Genomic DNA, 17,400 nt, shown 5'->3' with positions numbered 1-17,400 from the left:
GGTTATGAAAATAGCATTACTATCTCCATAGGTGGATGAATTGGTGTCACCAACAAACATTGCTTTGACTGCGTTAGAAAAAAATACTTGCAGATTCTCTGAAATCTGCTGCACTATTGGTTCCGTTGAAAGTGGTGGATCTTTATGAACTGTTATACTCCAATATGTTGAAAATTTTGAAGCCATGCTGAGCATAATGTGTTAGGAAAGTGTATTGTTCATTGTTTTACTAGAAAGAAAAATCAAAATTTACAACCAGTTTCTGTGCAATACCAAGTGCTGTTTCTTTGTTTTGATAGCTGCATTTTCTTCCGAGGCAGCATTTCTCAAAGTGTACGTCTCAGCTCTTAGGGGCATCGTCAGCCTTTGTCATGGGGATGTTGCTGTGAACTGGAGATTTTCATTTGTATGCCTATTTATGCTTTGAAACGGTTCTCTTATTGATGAAAATATCTATTAGGCTGTATTTCTGGGGAGCCGCAGACAAATCATGAATTGGGCAAGGGAGCCCTTTGTAACAAAAGTTTGAGAACCACTATTCTAAAGAGAATGGAAACAAATATAGTGGCTTATAAGTGAAAATTTATAGAATAATTACGGATAATGTTTACGATCATACATTGTTAAAATTGTTAGAGGATAGCTTAATTTTCAGTGTTGTGTCATGAGCAGCGGACGCTTTTCACTTTTTTAGCTTCTATCCAAGCAGATCACCTCTGTATGCTGTCATAGGAATTCTCAAGCCTTTTTTTCGATAAAGATGCACTTTTATATGATTGCACACCACTGCGCCCTTAGTGCATCATTGTGTAAATAGGATGCATCTCATCACTGCGTCCATCTTTTGTTTTGTCAACTTAGATTTGCATAATTAAGATTTGTTAAGCGGTGCATGAATCAGTTGCCATCTACGCTACATTTGAGCAAACAATTTAATTGGTAAGGAAGTTAGTTTTTTTAGTGCTTTCGGAAGGATAAGTCTCAACACAGGATCATAAAGACTTACAGCAATCAATTCAACACCTACCCTACATTCATTCGTTATGTTGCACTAACAGGTTTTTTTTTTTTTTTGCTGAACCCGGTAACAATATTATGTAATCGGCATTGAAATAGTTAGGACGACAGTAGTTATCTATACGCCATTACTGTAGGGGAGTTTCTTCTTTTTGTTTGATCTTGTTCAAACGAGACGATGGTCCATATTTCACAACTGTCCAGTGATAACATCTCGTCACACCTTTAGCAGTTTCTTCCCCGTCCATTTTTTTATGCTGTCTGAATGAAGTAAAAAATGATAAACACAGGGAAAAAAATAATCTGAAGATTTTTATTACATTTTGGCCAATGGAAACGAATGATAAATGGTTAATATATAAATATATTTATTATTATGGTATATACATGATATGCAATTTTTCTGACAGGTTTGTACATCGACTGCATTCACTCATCATTATCAGTTCTCACAAGCATAACGAAAAGAAATTTATATACGTGTGTAGAAGATATATATACGACGTAAAAGTGTAATACATATTAAAATATATATATATGATGTTACTAAGATGCCTAGAATATATGTTGTGGATGTATAAAGTGTTTTACATTAACGCAGTAGACGTAGATTTAGAGCCTTTTTTTAAAACGAATTTCCTTTGTATGCCAGAATTGGTTCGACTCGAAGCTTTCTTATTTTTTTCCCGTGGAGAAAAAAAAATTGAAATACTAGTTGTACCGATTGAAGTTTTCAGTACGCATTGAAGTTTAATGTTATGTCAGTTTGGCTTTATTCTCGGTGGCAGTTTGATCGTAGTCGGACAACAAAACCAGCTGATATTCTAACGCCTCAACTGAACATTTTGTTCATCAAGACCCTACATTTTTACAACTCAAACATTGACGTTCTATTTAATTCATGTGCTTTTTAAAAATTTCATGAAATTTTGTCACGGTGTGGCGTGACAAATTTGCCAATTGTGGCATTAGTAGGAATATATTTCCTCCTAAAAAAACAATTATGTTTAAAGTCACCATTTGAACTAAATTTAACGAAGACTCGAGTAGGATGATTTTCCCGTAATCTAAATCACGAAATGTCTTGGAACGGCTCAATAGTGTTGGGGGTTCTCCTACGTCTCATTGCATTTGATTGTTTCTCTTCTTTACCACAAGAAAAAAGACAACAAAGGCACGCAGAATTTGAAGTATACTTGTTAACAATCATTGAACTGACAGAAATATGTATGTACCCTCAAAGTACATGACATTTAACCTAATACCGGTAATTTTGCTATTGGACCCTCCCCTTCTTTCCTTTTTCTATGTAAAACGCAAATATGAAAAATAATTGTTTGACAAGACTTGTTTTCCTTAATTTACTTGATTAACGTAAACAAAATTTAAATAAGATTTGGAACGATTTCAAAGACTCGCTACTTTTATTATTATCGTGAGGCTGTTTGATGGAGTGATTTAAATGAATATTATGTTGCAATGATTGAGCGTTTGTGGTTACCACAATCACCTGTTGATTCACCGGTGATTCAAATTATATGAGGTTATTCTTATATATTATTGTGCATGTTTTTCCTCTCTATCAGTGAATGTCTATTGAGTATGTGTTGGGAATTTAAAAAAAAAAGTTTTTGTTAATTTCCCTGAAATTATAAAAAAAAAAATGGAAATGATTTTGACTGCAATTGTCATGAATTTGTAAATAAAATTTCAAAGTTATGTGTTGCGAGTCGTTATTATAAGCAAAGAGTGTGATGCTAAATAACCACGCCTGGTACCGCATTCCCGTGATTTTGATTTTTTTTTTAATATACACTGCTGGCCACCCAAATTGCAACACCAAGAAAGACAAGAGATATCGCAACAATATTTATTTTGTAGATAACATGTTGACCAAGCATCAAATGATTAAATTTATAGACTTCTGTGAAGTGTGGTTCCTGCCAAAATCAGTAGCCAGAGTAGCCGCCATTGTTGATCACCACTGCCACACGCCTCGGCATCGATTCAAAGAGACTTTGGATGTGTTCTTGGGGTACAGCAGACCAAGCAGCTTCCACGCGTTGCCAAAGTTGATCTGGTGTGGCAGCTGGGGATGTAATCTGGGTCAATCGTTGAGCAACCATGGACCACATGTTTTCTATCGGCGAAAGATCCGGAGAGCGAGCTGGCCAGGGAAGCAATTCAATCTGGCGATTGACGAAGAACCTTTGGACAATGCGTGCCACGTGTGGTCGCGCATTATCCTGTTGAAATATGGCTGTGGGCAAGCCCTGAAGGTAAGGAAGGACAACTGGCTCCAACACCTCGGAGATGCAGCGCTGGCTTTTTAAAGTACCGGCAATGCGTACTAGAGGAGTGCGAGAGTGATATCCAATACCGCCCCATACCATAATACCCGGTGCAGGACCAGTGGGGCGGTGCATAACGCAGCTGTTCAGCATCCTCTCTCCACGGTGTCTCCAGACTCGAATCCGACCATCGTGGTGTTGCAGACAGAAGCGTGACTCGTCAGTAAAGACAATTTCATTCCATTGTGCCGTCCACATCCTTCTTTCATGGCACCATTGGCGGCGGAGACGTCTGTGGTTCTGCGTCAAAGGTAGACGAAGCAATGGACGTCTTGCGGACAGACCACTCTGCTGTAAACGGCGTCGAATGGTACGTGCAGACACTGGATGATGCGGTACAGACAATGTGCTGTGCTATGGTTCGTGATGTGGCTGAGCGATCCGTCACTGCCATACGCCTGTCATCACGTGAAGTGGTGCACTGAGGTGGATGCGATCGAACACGTCGGTCCGTCGTACCCTCCTGCATACAACGATCACATATCCGCATTACAGTTGTTTGGTTTCGTCCAACACGACTACCGATTTCCTTGAAAGATAATCCGCAATCTCGGTAGGCCACTATCCTTCCTCTGTCGAACTCGGATACTTGATCAAAAGATGATCGTTTTTTCAAAAAAAACCGCAAGAAAAACACAATTGCCGTACTTCAAATCGTCGAAATCTCCAAGCCTTAAATAGCGCTTTGAAGTGGCGCCACAGGCGCGCGTGATGTGCGTCTGCGCTGAAATTCTAATCATTTGCATATCTCACCTCCGCTAATGCATGTTGTAAATTTCATATTATTTGCATGCTTCCTTCAGGGTGTTGCATTTACGGTGGCCAGCAGCGCTGATGGTGGCCACCATTTTTAGTGTATTTTCAAAAGAGCCCCCCCCCCCCCAAATGACGGTCCTGGCTCCAAGTCACCCTTTTACCCTTGTAATTCTCACACATGTTTGCATGGCCCGTTCTGTTCTGTCTTGTCCCGTGGTGCCCGCAACCCCCACCCCCACAATCCAAGAGTGGCCTTTTATATTTATTGTGAAGGAAAAAAAAAAATTAAAATTGCATAAATAACTCTCTCTGGACAATGCCCGGGCGCTCACAGAAATGAGATCTGGTTGAAATTTTCGAGAGTTGGCATGCATATTTGCCAGGGAGGGCCTCAGAAAAATCATTTGGCCCAGGGGCCTAAGATGCTCTTAAGACAGCCCGGATGAGATCTGGTTAAGATTTCTGGGATTAAGCATGCGAATTAGTAGGCAGGCATTTATGGTCAACTAGCAGGGGCGTAGCCAGAAATTTCGTTCGGGGGGGGGGGGGGAAACCAAAGTGACAGAACAATAGATTTGGCCATCTTTTTCCCTTTTTTCGGTCATTTTCTCACATTTCGGGGGGGGGGGACCAGACCCCCAAGTCCCCCCCCCCCCTGGCTACGCCCTTGTCAACTAGGGTGTGCCTTAGAAAAATCAATTAGCCCAGGGGGGCCCCGATCTCTAGGTGCTTGTTCAGAGAGCCTCCCTTCCGTCCTGGTTGTATTGGAGTGCGAGGTTTCTCAACATCGTAGAGGCCTCTTTCTAGTCGCGAGCACTGTCTGTACTGCCATCATCAAAAGAAGAGCACCCCCAGCACAGCAGGCAGGGCCGCAACTACTTTCTTCCGGGGCTAGCACACATTTTGACGCCCTTTTGTAATCTTGGGGGGTTAAAGTGTGAAATTTATGCCCCCTCTGGTGGGCACCCATAACCCCGCTTGATCCGGGTCCATGGCAAGTAAGGGTGCTGAATGCAGGCTTATCTTGAGCGACCAGATCATTTAAGTGACCTGGAGCGTTGTTCAACATCACGTGACTCGGTGAAAACAAACACAATCCCCCGTTATTTTCTTATGGCATCCACAGGAATTTGAAACAATAAATGAAAGAAATAATTTTTCAGCACCGATGAGATAATTCCAGACAGGGACGGGCTTAACCATTTTGCGGCCCTGCCCGGTGCGAAAACAGCTTCTTTGCGGCCCTCTGAAATTACTTTTCAAGATCCTTGTGGGGGGGGGGGCTGAAATAAGACTCAGCCCCCCCAGGTTCCAATGCCTATGCCAGAGAATACAACATCTGTACACAGTACATCACAATGGAAGGGCTTTCAGGGCTAGGCGACGGATTATTTGCCCAGAGTTACAACTAAATACGCTTTCAGTTGTGACAAGCATGCATTTCAACGCAATGCAATTAACCTATTTTTCTCATTGTAAAAAAAGTATTTTTAATTCGTTTTGCGGCCCCTAAAATTTAGCGGCCCGGTGTGACTGCACCCTCCGTACCTGCCTAAGTCCCGCCTTGATTCCAGAATTAATGAAAGAAAATATTCTAGAATTAATTAATGTAAGAGGCAATTTCAGCATTGGATAAAAGTGATAATTTCAGAATTCCAGAATTAATGAACGAAAATCCAGAATTGATGAAAGAAATTACTCCAGTATTAATGAAATAAATAATCTAATCTTTTTTCACCTTTAGATGAGTTCCCACAATCCTTTTTTTTAATCTTTAAAACCCGATATTTAGAGACCGAACTGTACATTTCTACAGGCAAACGAGCCGAGGAGTCACGTGATTTCTCCTTGCATTTGATGTCGCGGCGGCTGGATCCAGTAATATAACGAGCCGTTAAAACCCAAAACGGCTCAGTGATATGATTGGCTGATGAGGGAGGGACGTCAGTATAAACGTAATAACGTGGTTTCATTAGTTTATCATACAAGTCGCCAAGATGATCTTATGTTGCTATCTTTCAAAACAGAACTGTATCTGGAAATCGTATGACCATGTAATCTGTATTTTACGGGACAAAATTACGTAGAACTCAGAAAATTGCAAAATTTCCCCCGTTATCACGTCATTTCTAGTAAAAATACTCATTTTGTGGATTTTCGTCTTCGAGAGAAAATTTTTTTTTTCAAACCGTGAATTTTTAATTCTAATGAAAATTTCCCATCCATGAAATTTCTCGTTTTGAGATATTGGTTGCATTCAATACTACTGCGCTGTTGTTTCATACATGCTCGAACCATGGCCAACTGTGGTCCTCGGACTTATTTGATGTGGCCTGCGACCTCAAACTTAATTTTGTAAAAATGTTCAGATCACTTGAGTGACCGCCGCACACTTAAACGGTCCGTGGCACATTTACAGAGAACTTGAATGGCTCTTGGAACAGTTTAAGATCAATCACTCAAGTGACCCGCGACATATACACAGATCACTTACCTGCGGCATGGTCTAGAACACTTGAGCGAACCCGACACATTTCCAGATCATTTTAGTGATCCGCGGCACATTTTAGATCACTTAAGGGGCCTTTGGAACAGTTCACGTCGCTCAAGTGGCCCGCGACACATTTACAAATCAGTCAAGTGATCCACGACATATTTACAGATCACTTAAGTGATGTGCGGCACAGTTCCAGAGCACGTAAGCGGCCTGCGGTGCAGTTCCACATATTACTCGTTATCCATGGGTCAGCTCCAGATCACTCAAGTGGCCCACGGTATATCTCCACATGAACTAAGTGGCCTGTGACACATTTTCAAATCAACGAGGAAGTGGCCCGCGCTCTCCTAAAGATTGAATATCCTTGCATTACAGTAATGTTGAAGCGAAGGGTCAATGGCAAGATTCCGGTTGGTCCGTGTAATCTCACACGGACTAAACTTTTTTCGCTTATAAGCTTGGAAGTGAAAAAAGTTTCGTCATGATTCTTATCAGTATAGCATAGCTGCCAACTTTTGAAAATGAAAATTCGGGAGATTTTCGCGCAACCCCGTATTTTATGCTAAAACCACTCCCTAATAAATACAATAGGGATTTTTCCAAATAAAGTAGGGATTTTCCAAACATAAAAGTTGAAACGTAGGGAATAAAATCCCTACTCAAAAACTGAAGTCAAATTAAAATAGGGATTTTACACACATGGAAGTTAAACCCTTGGGAATAAAATTCCTACGCCAAAAACAAGTGAAATTGGAGGTCAAAACTTCAATGATGTAAAAATAAATATTGTGTTCAATCAGAAACGCTGTGAACAAACGTTCTGCGCGAATGACCCCAAAATCATCGGAAGATGAAGGAAAACACCGTCAATTTTTGAAGAACACTGACTTTTTGTGACACTTGCTTGATTTTTTTTTTCACTTCACGAGTGATGATGGCAGTCTTTCCATGACCGATGTTTATGTCCGTAACACAACTTGTACAAAAAGGAAAAGTCAGCCCTCTTCTGGAACGTTTGATGAAAGGAAATTCATCGGAATAAGTATCTTTAAAATTGATTAAATATGTTTTTGCTTATCATTATTCATGCTTTGTTATATCGCACGTACGTAACTTCAACAAAAAAAATTTTGACCACATGTGCATCACCATAATCTTCAATTATTATAAAGAACTATTGGCCTCTGAGCCATTTCCCTGCACGATAAGACAAACAACTTTCTTGTTACCATCAGAGGGTTTGTAAAACTTCCTTAAAAAGGGAATTTCCCCATTTACGACGTGTGACGTCATTTCGAAAGGGAAAAAATGATGCTCCACAAGAAATTCCTTAAGGATTGTTTTCATAAGCGGGGATTTTTTTTAATGAAGTAGGAAACTTTTAGGGACAATTAGGGATTTTTGTGATTTTCGTAAAAATTCGGGAGATTTAAGAACATTTCGGGAGATCGAGCGATGAAGATAAAATTCGGGAGATTCCCGAAAAATTCGGGAGACTTGGCAGCTATGGTATAGTGTTTTAACAATAAGAGAGCCACTAGATCAAATGGACCCCAGGACCAGGGCAGCAAACAGATTTGGTGCCCCGGACCAGAGGGGGTGCAAATATAATCTATTAACTCCAGGAGGCACCAAAATGCGTGCTTGCATCTGCTAACTAAGCATCTATAGTTGCGGCCCTGTCCAGAAATTTATTTTTGACGGGAGGGTACAGAGTAATAGAGAGCAAACGAATATACCATGTTATAACATATATCTCTGTCATTTTCTTAGGTTTAGAGGGGATGGACCCCCCTCCCGGCACTGATGGACAATTGAAGGCTTTTACTGATTCTCAAAATTTTTTTCAAAAATACAGTTTTATAATTACTTGTCATAAATTTTCAATTGCGTATTTCTTTCATTTATTCTAAATTTTCAACAATGGGGTTATAATTAACTCTCACATTAGATTTTAATAATGTATCTCTTACAATTCTAAATTTTCATAATTTTTTATTTATTATATGTTCATATTTTTAAACTAGTTTTCATCATTACATATATACTGAGTATGCTGTACTAATGTGCAACATACTGAAAAAAAAATGCAGAACCGCTGACGTACGCAAGATGGGGTTCAAAACCCCCAAGCAGAAGCCTACGCGTGGGGGGTGGGGGGGTGCTCAGGGAACCTATATGCCCTCCCCAAGCTATCAGTGTTGTTTTTTTTTGGCAGTGAAAAAAAATGAGCACCTCTCCTTAAGAAAATCCTGCTTACGCTACTGAGCAGAGACCAACGGGGAGATCAGTAATTTGGCAGATTTTTTTAATTGCTGGAAAAGAGACGTTGACACAAAGTGAAATGTTGTTCGAACAACAAACTATCAAATTAAATTCTTCGGTGGCAGTCTTTCTATGCTTTGGTTTTACACTTGAAGTATTGGAAATACTGCACAAATAAATTGAGCTATTCAAAATTTCGTTTGTTTGTATGCACTCGCATTATCAGGTTTCACCCAAGTTTTGTGCTTTAATCACTAGAGGAATGATGGCTTGGATGGGAATACAAGCAACCTATTGTTTTTACATTGCTTTGCACTAAATATTATGGGAAAAGAGTTAGTGGCCCCCTGCTGTAAAGACAGTGCAAGAAATATTGTGTCACTGGCGTTTTTCTCGAGCTAATTGACTTGGATCCCAGAAAGCACAAATGTGGTAAACTTTTTCTCACTGTAGATTTTTTTTTAACTTAGTGAGTTCAGCCCTGATTTCAAGGATTGTAGGTGTGTTATCATTGAATTCAAGGTCTGAAAGGGTAATAACATTTTTTTGTATAGGCTACCATTATTGCCAAAAAAGCAATACCCAAATACCTTTATATTTTCAAAATTCAATGTTATTCAAAATATCTTTCCACTTCTCGAATATCAAAATTCATAAGCTGGTGAATATAAATTAATACAGTAACAAAGGATAGGAATCGGACTTGGTTAGAAAAAGTTCAAAAGCACCTCCGCTCCAAATCCTAGCAAGTCTTGAGATGTTCAATGAAAATTTCACATCATTTTTGTAAATAAATCACAAAATAAATTGAAATTTAAGTATTTATTGATGAAAAAATATCAACTAATGTTCATTTACAATACGTATGATTGCAGCCACTATGCACATGCAAAGGACTTTGTAAACTTTCGATCATTTCTACTTTCTTAGCATAAAAGTGTCAAACTCCTGTTGGATGTTCTTTTTTTGGTGATTAAATGTTTCCTTTCCAGAACTGAAACTAATGAATCTCTGATATCATGTAGTGTTTTGTGGAGAAAGACCCCAGCTTTCATTTTATCTGAAAAGAGAATGAAAGCAATTGTAAAATACTAGACAAGCAAGTTATGATGAAAAAACATTCATTTAACAATTAATAATACAAATACAAACTGAAAGGCCACAACAGGGAAATTTCCCAAGCGAGGACTGATGCCGGGAATAGGTTTTTAACTCAAGCAAGGACGGTGAGCAAACAGATGGTGTTCCAAAAGAGATGGGATAGTTTTAAAAAGATGGCAGAACAGGTGAAACCCCATTTTCACCTTAGCATCATGCATGGAACAAAAAACGTGCTACAATACACTTGAGCAGAATTGACTTCTGAGAGGGGGGGACGGACAAGGAATTTTCTACAGAAAAACTTCAAAAGTTACCAACCTTTAAAAAAATGATTTAAATTAATTGAAAATGATTACAACAGGGTTGGGGTTTTGGACAGGACACGCGGGATAAACTGTCCAAAAGTGTCTGAAACTGTCTAAAACCTCCAAGTTTCAAAATGTTACGTGGAAACCTTTTGGATTTTTTGTTTTTTTTCATGATACTAACATATTACAAAAAATACTAGCAGAAAATAAAACTAAATCAAAAATATTTCAAAAAGGTGTCATTTGTTTTTTTTTCCTAAGTAAACTTTCACCAAATTGATGGTTTTAAGTTGGAAATCTGATAGTAAATTAATATCACGTATATAACTGTTTAAATATAAACACTGTTTTCAGTTTTTTAGTTTGTCATAAATGTTATTTATACTCCACATCTTATTTTTCATGTATGATTATGAAGCAGGTACTGTATTTAGTACAGTGATTGTCCAAAACCCTGCCGAATCTCTCCAAACACTTTTCTTTAAAAAATATATTATATTGAAGGTACCAAATACGCATAGTCAGTTATAATCATTGCGTTATTGTGAAACTCAACATAAATATTATTTTTTATTAGATAACAATATAATGATGTGAATATATATCAATGGTGTAGTGTTTATTTGATGCAAATTGTTCTGTTTTGACTTTTCAAACTTTTTTTTTTTAAATATAGATCTTTCTATTTTACATTCTCAATTTTTAAAAACTAATTGTAAATAAAGGAAAATATATCTGAAGTCAATGAGGCCACTATGTAGCACCTACTCATGACTAACAAAACACAATTTCACAAACACTGATTACACCTATATGATGATAAAAGACTTCAACACCCAAAGTTTTTGTTAAATTTAAATTGAAATGGGTATTCTACTACCTCTCTAATATTTGGTCTAACTTTTTAAAACACCCTGTATTGTTTTCAAATAAAAAAAAACATTCAGAAAGTGACAAAAAATTTATAAAATGAAAAATAATTTACTCTTCGTTTCTCTCTCCAACTCTTTGCATATACTGTTTTGAATTTCAAAACCTTATTATATTTAATGTAATTAATATAACATAATTTATATAATATAAAGTTTAATTGATTATAGAAGTTACCTCTTTATCAAATTGCAAAGTTTTTCACTTATAGTTATAAATAGGAGGTTTTGGACAGTACGGTAAAAACCACGGTATTTACCGTACTGTCCAAAACCTTGCCAACCCTGGATTACAATAGCACGTAAAAGGTGTTTTCTTTTGTAATATTTTTTTCTGAAAATATTTGAGATCATTATTATAATATATTTAAAATTTTGCTGACAAGGGAGATGGAGGGTATCGGAGGAGGCCAAAATTCTTTTTACACAATACAGTAGACGCGGTTTATTGAAATCATGCATAATGCTACCATTTGGATATTGCTATCAATCACTAATATAAAATATAGAATGGACCAATATTGTAACATAGGCAAAAGTCCATTGACAGTTATCAGGACTTATGGCTTTTGTTATTTATTTTTTTTTTTTTTGCATATAGAAGCTGAGGTTTTAACTATACTTTTGTAGATTAAAAAATGTAACACCCCCCCCCCCCTAAAATTGACAAACATTTCTGTATTCTGGATGATGATTTTTGCTTGCACATGAAATCGATAGGCTATCTGAATATTATTAGCTGTTATAATCCATGGACGTGTGAAGCTGCTTTTGTAATGAGCTTCCGGCAATGTAGGCACACTAAAGGTAAGATCAAAAAAAGAAACTTCAAATTCTCAGTCAATTATCCAAATCGAGTTTTTACTTGAAAGACTGTCTCGAGGGATCTATGGAACACATACAGTACATAAATTAAACACATGACTGAATTAAAAAAAAAGATTTTAGCTTAAAGGGAAAAAAACCCAGCATGATTTTTCCTCAAAACAGTCCTAAATAATGTTTTTCGACTTTTCAGAGACTTAATGACTCCTCCTGATGTTGAAAGGCACACTGCAATAAAATCAGAAAATTTTGTGCCACCCTTAGACTCCATTTTAATAATCACATGAATTTCAGGCGACCATTTACCTATTTTATAATCACCACGTCGACTGAGATTTGTCAAGCCCTGAGTTATATGTAAAATGGAGTTGCCCTGTTTTCATGTATCCTGTTTGACCAAGTAGGACTCAAGATCATCATTTGGCTTCTGGGTTTCTTTCGGCTATAGTTATCAATTGGTTATTGTTATCAGAAACTATACGAGTCCTCATTTTGGAAGAAAAAATATTGGTTTGTTTTTTTTCTCTTCATTTTTTATGAAAGACCCATTTTTTTTGTGATTCCAAACCAGGCCTTTGACGCTTAGAACCGAAGCTATGCCCACTTTAGAGTTGCATTTTTACCAGGATTGGCAAGTTTTTGACGGTTTAAACATTCACATCAAAAACCTCAAATATTGCTTTTCAATATAAAAATTCTCATTGGAAATGCATATGTTAATTACATGTAATGTTCAAAGTGACTGTTATACAAAGAATAAATACTTAATATGATTGTAAAATAACTTTCTACTCTAAAGAATTATTTTGGACAATATATGATTTCTTTCTTACAAATACACTTTTAATAAATATACACTTTTTAAAAAAGCATAGCATAAATGCTGAACGAAAAACTATGGAATGATTTAATATTCTTCAATCCAAGATGATTCTTGATCCTCCAAAATTTCTTTAACTGCTTATATATGTGTATTGATATAAATCATCTGCTGTACTCTTTTCATAACAGAGAGGTATTTAAAAAAGTTCTTTTACATCATATATGTAATGTTGTTTTCTGTTATTATTAAATTATCTAAATAATCACTGATATTCAAAGCGATACCCTTATCGTGCATAACATTAGAATATATCTAGCAATCAAAATAATAAATTGTAAGAATAAAATTTTCTCTAATTTGGCAGTGCTGGCTTGTATATGATGCTTAAGAAACTCTTGTAACTTAGTGCATGAGTAAGGATAAGTTTTTTTACTATGATATGGTATATTTACTAGCATTTATAATGCAATGGTTTTTTTGATTGAAGCTGTATCTAAATATGCAATGGGCATCATGTCCTGCCAGTTCTTTGATCAAAAATACTTGTTAAAACTCTGGATTTATATGACCTAAACTATAAAATTTTTAGGTGAGAATAAATGAGCACAATTAGTGTATTAACAGATGCTACATGAGAATTTTTACATGGAATAAAATTTTGTGGGTAGATCAGAAAATTTAAATTTAAAATATCAAAATAGATATTTTGTGGTCAGTAATTATAATTCAAAATATAAAAACATACATAAAAGTAAGTGTTTTATTCAACTTATCTATCAGGTTAACAAAAACTATTTGACATCAGTAAGTTTTTGACTGTTTTAATACTGAGCTAATTTCTGAGGTAAGAAACCTATCCCTGATCTCTTATCACACATATTTTGAATAAACAGCTCCACTTTGCTAAGTAAATTGAACACAGGTAATCAGTAGTGTAGATAAAATGAAACATATGAAAGTGTTTTTCATTATGTTATACTGTATACTTATTGTGTTCAAAACATTATCCAAAAGCATTAATTTAAGATTTTGATGGTTCAAACCAGTTTTTGACACTTATCCCAACCCTGGTTTTTACATCAAGTAATCTGTGAATGAAAATTTTAATGGCGTTTTATGAAGAATGTTATTTCTGACATTTTACTTGGGTTTAAAACACAATTTCTAAAAATCTATTGACTGTATCATTGCAAAATTTTATTATATTTTGCCATTTATTGTTAAGTGTCATAAAACAAAACCTAAGGTGTATAAAAATGTAAGTATTTGTCCAATTGCAGTGTTTTACTTTTACATACACGATATGTTAAGTGAGATTTCAAAAAATTCCCATGTACATCAATTGAGTGAAATGATATTTTTGCCAAAATTTGGGATTCAAATCGGAGTGAAAACGTAGTGTAGTTGAAGTTATATGATGCATAAATGAAATATAACTTTTTTTTTAAAAAGTATAGAGAATAATTGAGGCCAAACCTAATCGTAATATAAATGAGAAAGTATTATAAATTAGTTATATAAACAGAGTTACACTGTAAATAAGTGATTTCCCAAATTGTCTGGAAATACAATATCCTGTTCCCGGAGGCTCAAAAATGTCAGAAATTTAGAAACCCTAATGCCAGCCTCTCTCGCAAGAGCTTTCTTTAGGGGCAGCACACAAGGCTTTGCGCCCAGGCCGCCGTTAAGCTCGAGCTGCCCCTGGTTGAGGGGGCCCATGGTACTATTTCTAACATTGATTTTTAGATTGTTTCTGTAGTTTTCATGGCTATAACATTTTTGAAAAAAAAAAAGAAGAAGACACAATTGAATATAGAAAAATGTAGGTTAGCCTGTTAATGACTTCACAACCAACATGTCATTAAATATAGAGGTAGCTCAATAACTAGAAAAGATGCATTAAGGAAGGGGGAAGAATCACAATTTCTTACCTCTCTGCTTTGGTAAGAGCCAAAGGTTTGCCCAAAGTGACTTTGCCAGTGCTGTACTTTGATTCCTGAACTTTCAAAAAATAATATTTCAGCAGGACACTAGACATTCATCTTTCCGCTACCCTGACTTTTCCAACCTCTATGGCTAGTAAATCTACTGGCGAAATTTCCTGACCTATGACAGACAATGGTCTTCCACATTCATTCTTTTGTATCCTTCTGATTCTGCTTTTAATAGAAATATTTCGACTGCCTTTCCAAAGATCAAAATCTACAAAAAAAAGAAGAAAATCATGCATTTCAAAAACACAACTCAGGGCCAGAACTGAAAGAGGGGGGGGGGCAGCAACAAAATTCAGAAGGGATGCTAATTTTACATGGGGAAAAAACACAGTTGCAAAATCATTAATCAAATTCTAGTGGTGGGAGCAGCAAAATCACACTTGGCCCCACAAAAATCACAGTAAACCCTTACAGCGGCAATCTTGAGATATCTTGTTAAACTTGATCTACTTTATTTTTGTCACCCCGAAATATCTCGGGTTCTTTTAGCACACTTTTATAAACATAAGTGGCAATTGCGATGCACATCAGGAAAATTTTAAAAACGCTTAAAGGGTTAAGGTTCTGGCGTAATTTCCATTTTCAGTCATTTTAAAGTTGTCGCCACTGGCGATTTCATGGTGGGGTGAACAAAAAAAAAAATGTTTTAGCTTTGTGTTTGCTTTACACGCAAACAAGCGCATAATTTAAGAAATATATCAGATACTAAAGATATTTGTTTACGTAGATTAAATGAATTAATGGAAATACAGTGAACAAACGTTATAACGACCACGTTCTTATCACTACCCGATTCTTCAACGTTTCCTATAGTGGAAAAACCATTATTTTATTCTAATTAGCTTATTTATTCAATATAAATTGAAAACAATTTTTTAAATGTATCACGATATCCTCATTGAACCTTGGTTTTCCCGCATGCTGGAAATGGACTGGACTACAAATTTCAATAAGCTGGATTCTCTCCTAATTTTTAAGGCATACCATTAAGGCAGGAAATAGGCTACTGTAACTTTGATGCCAGTGTTATCTTAATGCATGGGACCACCCCAGCGTGTGGGGTCGCCCCCACAGCCTGAGGGTCTCGAGAGCAGCATGACTGAGATCCGGTTTAAATTAGTATTGGTGGGCAACAATTTCTGTCCAGGTGGGGGTCCCTCATTTTTTTCTAATTTTTGGTCGGTTTGGGAAGCCCCCCCCCCCCCCGGCACTGCGTACGCCTCTGGGGCCCGTGATGCTCTTAGAACGCCCTTGCCCAGCAATTTTAATGATGGTCGTATCACGATTTCCTTGATTTAAGGAAGTTTCTGTGCATATATCTGCATTAATGTCACCCCCCCCCCTCCCCTCCCGATAAAACAATTTTCTCAATTTAAGGTATGGAAATGCCGGTTTTACACAATTCGTTAAATCGAACTTCGACACTTTATTACTAATAATTTTAACAAACGAATCAACTCACTCAGGATCGATGAAAATACGTGCTCCTCGCTTTCAATTTCATGTCAATAGCTTTCAATCAGATGATTGCGAACAATGTTGAGCCGAGTGCTTTCACGTTCTGAACGCATCAACAGTAGTCGAAAGAGAATGTATTGTTTGTTGGCCGTTTATTTTCGTCATGGAATGACAATTACGAATTAAAAACCCGAGAAAAAACAAGCGCAAAACGTGAGGGAAAATGGCGGTGCGAAAAAGGAAAGCATAAACAAAATGAAATTTCGACGCCAACCATGTACTGCCACTTTCTTCACCAAAGCCCTCGCAGCTGGTAACCCATTCATTTTTGTTACATCATCGGCAGCCAATCATATCACGGAGCCGTTTTGGGTTTTAACGGCTCATCCGTCGCGGCGGCTGGAGCATCCAGTAATATAAGCTCGATGCAAGAATTTCAGAATTTTTGTCGTCTGCTTCTCTCCAGCTTATTTGTTTTGGACTTCTCCTTGTGCCCTGAAGAAATAACCGAACTGGCAGTTCAAAGTTCCAGTTCTGTTCGTGAGCTTAGCTTGTAGGGAACCGACTTCTTGTCTGTCGTCTGCTCATTAAGAGGCCATTTGTTTTGGACGTCTCCTTATGCTCAAGTAAAATAACCGAACTTTCAGTTTAAATTCCCAGTTCAGTTTATGAGCTTTGTTTATAAGGAACTGAGCGGAATAAAAAATATAGTTTTTTTACTTTAAACTTCATCGTCACCACAAGAGTCACTTTTAAATTTGAAATTAGATGGCAGCACATTACTATAAAGTGGTGTGTGGAAAAATTCACTTTTTACGGTCTTACCTGCTTGTGTGGAGGCAGTGATGGGTAACTCGTGGCGAATTTCCCGTATTCGAGGGAAAAATTGGCCGAAATTCGTCCGAGTGGGAAATTTTGAGAGTTCATCAAACAAACAAAAGAATTTTTTGAAAAAAAACAAAGAGTTAATAGAGTGTAATACCTTTTTTTCTAAATTGTAAAATACTTGATTACATGTTTTCCCCACTAGATGGCATCACATTTTTCGGAATGCGTGGGAGAAATGCATGGCCCCC

The 17,400-nt window shown here is 36.9% G+C and overlaps 1 long non-coding RNA gene across 1 annotated transcript; it reads right to left on the bottom strand.

Annotated features, from left to right (window-relative positions):
- Window positions 1-9,478: 9,478 nt before the first annotated feature.
- On the bottom strand, window positions 9,479-16,662 carry LOC149070704 (uncharacterized). Its single transcript, XR_016194991.1, has 3 exons — window positions 16,329-16,662; window positions 14,804-15,074; window positions 9,479-9,946 (listed from the first exon to the last, which is right to left on the bottom strand). It is a non-coding gene; the product is annotated as an uncharacterized LOC149070704 (long non-coding RNA).
- Window positions 16,663-17,400: the final 738 nt, after the last annotated feature.

The sequence above is a fragment of the Pholcus phalangioides genome, unplaced genomic scaffold (genome assembly GCF_987345545.1).
Source record: "Pholcus phalangioides strain wild (caught in Gottingen) unplaced genomic scaffold, Ppha-v1.0 ptg000020l_1, whole genome shotgun sequence".
In the NCBI taxonomy this organism is placed as follows: Eukaryota; Metazoa; Arthropoda; class Arachnida; order Araneae; family Pholcidae; genus Pholcus; species Pholcus phalangioides.
The sequence above is the reverse complement of the archived record's forward strand: the minus strand, read 5'-3'. Positions and strand labels throughout refer to the sequence as shown.